The sequence below is a fragment of the Schistocerca piceifrons genome, unplaced genomic scaffold (genome assembly GCF_021461385.2).
Source record: "Schistocerca piceifrons isolate TAMUIC-IGC-003096 unplaced genomic scaffold, iqSchPice1.1 HiC_scaffold_958, whole genome shotgun sequence".
Classification (NCBI taxonomy): Eukaryota; Metazoa; Arthropoda; class Insecta; order Orthoptera; family Acrididae; genus Schistocerca; species Schistocerca piceifrons.
In genome coordinates this window covers 75,001-80,000 of record NW_025729232.1, presented here as the reverse complement: position 1 = coordinate 80,000, position 5,000 = coordinate 75,001, and the positions used below count along the sequence as shown (strand labels likewise).

General features: G+C 62.7%; 1 pseudogene; it reads right to left on the bottom strand.

Annotated features, from left to right (window-relative positions):
* The window catches only part of LOC124773870, a 7,969-nt pseudogene that overhangs the window by 2,374 nt on the left and 595 nt on the right, over nucleotides 1-5,000 (bottom strand).

Below are 5,000 nucleotides of genomic sequence, written 5' to 3'. Positions count from 1 at the left end.
GTGTCGACGATTTGAGGAGGTGGCCCTCCCACATAAGATGCCGCTCCAGCGCCTCAATCTCACGCTGCACCTCGTCCCGGCCTGCACCGTCGGCGGCTGGCCCAATCCTCTTCAGCGCCAGGAGACGGGACTCGGCGAAGTGTTGGCCCCATCCATCGGCATGATGGGATGCCGAGGCCTCCCTGGGGCTACAGGAGCGTGGAAGTAGCCCAGGGGAGTGTCCGCCGGAAGGCGGAACCATCTCCTGACGGCGGCACGGATGGTCACATCTGCCGCTTTCAACGCACCCACTCGGGTGCGGCTGAGGGCCAGCCCATGGTACAGGCCAGGCAGAAGTACGGTGGTGAGGGCGTGGAGGCGCTGTTGCGGCTTGAGCGGAGCTCGGGAGATGACGTCCAGCTGCTCCACCAGGTGGCGTCGTGGGTTGAAAACGCAGCGACCCGCGGTGGAGAATTGCAGTCCCAGGTACCGGAAGGTTTCACCCACACGTAGGGCGGGCACGGTGGCGTTGCCCGCTTTGAAGGTAACGTCGGCGTCGACCTTCACCTTCTTGTCGCGCCCAGACGCGACTAAGGCGAGGGTGAAACACTTCCGGGCGTTGATCTGCAGCCCCAGATGGGCGAGGGCTGCGACGGCTGCGTCGATGAGGGACTGCAATCCCCTCGCGGTCGATGCAAAAAGCAGGACGTCATCTGCGAAGGCCGCAGCGTTAACTCTGCGACCAAGGATCCGAGCTCCGATGTGGGAGGGAAGTTGACTCAAAACATAGTCCACCGCAAAATTGAAAAGGAGGGGGGAGAGGGGGTCACCCTGACGCACACCCCTAGCCGGCTGCAGGGGCACGCCCACGTCGGCGCCGCCCGCTATCACTGTCGTGCTACCCTCGTAACACCTTTCGACGTACTCAATAAAGCAATCCGGCAGGCCATGAGCCCTCAGCACGGGGCGGAGGGCAGCATGGTCCACCGAATCGAACGCTTTAGAGACGTCGATCGATGCCACAAAAACAGAGCGACAGGAGCGGACTGCGTCGGTGAGAGCAGTGTCCAAGATGAAGGTGTTTTCCAACATCCCATCCCGGGGGATGAATGCCCGCTGACGTTCGTCCACAGCACATGCACGCATCAGGCGTGACGCGAGAACCTTGTGAAAGGTCCGCGCCAACACCGAGCAGACCGTAATGGGGCGAAAGTCAGCGGGGGGTTGTTGGTGCAGCCGTTTTGGGGAGAAGTGACGTCCGGGCGCGAAGCAGACGCTCGGGGAGGGCGCGGGCCAGGAGGAAGAGGTTCAAGAGTTTCACCAGGACTTCATGCGGCAGGCGCCGCAGCTCCGCTGGAGTCAGGCCGTCCGGCCCGGCTGCCGATCCCCTGGGCGGCAAGGCAGCAGCGACCTCCTCACGTGTGACCGGCCCCCATAGGCACTCAGGAGCGACAGGCTCCGAGTGCGGGAGAAGGCGGTCACGGATGAAGCCGGCGGTGGAGATCGCTTCTTCGTGAAGAGGTCCGCCAGAAGTCCAGCAGACCGGGGATGTCGGGTGGCGGCTGCAGCAGGGTGCCGTCCAGCAAGCCGCGCACGCAACGTGCACGCGACCTACGGAAGGCGTCCTGTGTGCGCGCGTATTCCCAGCGGCGCCGCTTGCGCTTCTGCAGCGGCGGGGCGGCAGGCGGCCGCTTGGATGATTGGCGCGGCCGCTGTGTCCTGGTGATCGACCTCTCCCCCCTGGACCCGACCGACGCAAGGGCATCCGGGAGCATGCCCAGGATGACATCGGGCGGCGTGCCCCGCCCCAGACCAATGACTCGATCCAGGGCAGAGAAACGCTGGGCGGAAGCAGGTAGCCCCGCCAGATGCTCCCAGATGGCGGCGTCAGTCGGCCCCTCCGGCGGCGGCCCGGTGGTGTCGGCCGCGAAGTCCTCGGCTGCGTCGACGGGCGGCGCAGCGGCCTCGCCCGCGTCAGGCAGCGAGCTCGCTGCTCCACGGCGGGACGCCGGCTCTTCGCCCCGACCGATCTCAAGTGCCTCCATGAATTGGCGGACGAGCTGCTTGTGGGCAGCTTGCCGCCGTCGGCACTTGATTGCCTCAAGCGTTCGGTCGGGGAACATCCTGGTAAGTTCTTGATTTACAAAGAAGAACCGGGCGTCCCTCTCAAGGAACAGTTCGGCCTCTGCCTTGGCGAGCGACAGGACTTCTTCCTCCGTCCACCTCGCGCGATGCCTCTCCGTCACGATCTCAGCGTTGGCGGCCGCAGGGTGTTGGCGGCGGCGATGGACCCCCGAGACCGTTCTTCGTGTAAAAGTGCGGTGGCACTCACTGCAAGCAAAGGGAGCTACACAAACTATCGCATTTTCGTTACGGCCGGTTGGCCGGATAGGTGCTGGGGTAGCTGGGGTGGCACCTTCAGCGGAAGGGCCACCATCTCTTGTTTCTTGTCGGCTGCCCCCAACTATAAAGGGATAATGCGAGGGGGGGCTGGTAACCCCCCCAAGCCCCTGGTGCGGTCTTCCACTCTGCGAAAATCAGCGGGCCCACGAGAAGGGGAGAAGACCGCAGGAGAGGAGAGGCTAAGAGGGCTAGGCCCATGTATTGCGCATCACTCTCCCTGTAACTATAACCCAAGGAAGGCACCTCGCAGCAGCAGCACGACTACATCAAGACCGCACTTCGAAAAGCCAAGTCCGGATGCAGCCACACCGCCGCCACTTGGCCACCTTAAGAGAGTCATAGTTACTCCCGCCGTTTACCCGCGCTTGCTTGAATTTCTTCACGTTGACATTCAGAGCACTGGGCAGAAATCACATTGCGTCAACACCCGCTAGGGCCATCGCAATGCTTTGTTTTAATTAGACAGTCGGATTCCCCCAGTCCGTGCCAGTTCTGAGTTGATCGTTGAATGGCGGCCGAAGAGAATCCGCGCACCCGCGCGCCCCCGGAGGAGCACGCTAAGGCGGACGCGGCCTCGCAGCAAGGAAGATCCGTGGGAGGCCAAGGCACGGGACCGAGCTCGGATCCTGCACGCAGGTTGAAGCACCGGGGCGCGAACGCCGCGCAGGCGCGCGCATCCTGCACCCGCCGGCCAGCACGAGGCCGACCAACGGCGAGAGCAGACCACGCCCGCGCTAAACGCCCGCACTTACCGGCACCCCCTACGGCACTCACCTCGCCCAGGCCCGGCACGTTAGCGCTGACCCACTTCCCGACCAAGCCCGACACGCCCCGATCCTCAGAGCCAATCCTTATCCCGAAGTTACGGATCCAATTTGCCGACTTCCCTTACCTACATTATTCTATCGACTAGAGGCTCTTCACCTTGGAGACCTGCTGCGGATATGGGTACGAACCGGCGCGACACCTCCACGTGGCCCTCTCCCGGATTTTCAAGGTCCGAGGGGAAGATCGGGACACCGCCGCAACTGCGGTGCTCTTCGCGTTCCAAACCCTATCTCCCTGCTAGAGGATTCCAGGGAACTCGAACGCTCATGCAGAAAAGAAAACTCTTCCCCGATCTCCCGACGGCGTCTCCGGGTCCTTTTGGGTTACCCCGACGAGCATCTCTAAAAGAGGGGCCCGACTTGTATCGGTTCCGCTGCCGGGTTCCGGAATAGGAACCGGATTCCCTTTCGCCCAACGGGGGCCAGCACAAAGCGCATCATGCTATGACGGCCCCCATCAACATCGGATTTCTCCTAGGGCTTAGGATCGACTGACTCGTGTGCAACGGCTGTTCACACGAAACCCTTCTCCGCGTCAGCCCTCCAGGGCCTCGCTGGAGTATTTGCTACTACCACCAAGATCTGCACCGACGGCGGCTCCAGGCAGGCTCACGCCCAGACCCTTCTGCGCCCACCGCCGCGACCCTCCTACTCGTCAGGGCTTCGCGGCCGGCCGCAAGGACCGGCCATGACTGCCAGACTGACGGCCGAGTATAGGCACGACGCTTCAGCGCCATCCATTTTCAGGGCTAGTTGCTTCGGCAGGTGAGTTGTTACACACTCCTTAGCGGATTCCGACTTCCATGGCCACCGTCCTGCTGTCTTAAGCAACCAACGCCTTTCATGGTTTCCCATGAGCGTCGATTCGGGCGCCTTAACTCGGCGTTTGGTTCATCCCACAGCGCCAGTTCTGCTTACCAAAAGTGGCCCACTTGGCACTCCGATCCGAGTCGTTTGCTCGCGGCTTCAGCATATCAAGCAAGCCGGAGATCTCACCCATTTAAAGTTTGAGAATAGGTTGAGGTCGTTTCGGCCCCAAGGCCTCTAATCATTCGCTTTACCGGATGAGACTCGTACGAGCACCAGCTATCCTGAGCGAAACTTCGGAGGGAACCAGCTACTAGATGGTTCGATTAGTCTTTCGCCCCTATACCCAGCTCCGACGATCGATTTGCACGTCAGAATCGCTACGGACCTCCATCAGGGTTTCCCCTGACTTCGTCCTGGCCAGGCATAGTTCACCATCTTTCGGGTCCCAACGTGTACGCTCTAGGTGCGCCTCACCTCGCAATGAGGACGAGACGCCCCGGGAGTGCGGAGGCCGCCGCCCGTGAAGGGCGGGGAAGCCCCATCCTCCCTCGGCCCGCGCAAGGCGAGACCTTCACTTTCATTACGCCTTTAGGTTTCGTACAGCCCAATGACTCGCGCACATGTTAGACTCCTTGGTCCGTGTTTCAAGACGGGTCGTGAAATTGTCCAAAGCTGAAGCGCCGCTGACGGGAGCGATTATTCCGCCCGAGAGCATCCCGAGCCAACAGCGGCGCGGGTCCGGGGCCGGGCCAGGTAGGTCCGTCATCCGGGAAGAACCGCGCGCGCTTGCCGGGAGCCCGAGCGCCCAAAGGGGCGAATCGACTCCTCCAGATATACCGCCGGGCAGCCAGCCAGGACACCGGGGCTCTGCCCAACAGACGCGAACCGAGGCCCGCGGAAGGACAGGCTGCGCACCCGGGCCGTAGGCCGGCACCCAGCGGGTCGCGACGTCCTACTAGGGGAGAAGTGCGGCCCACCGCA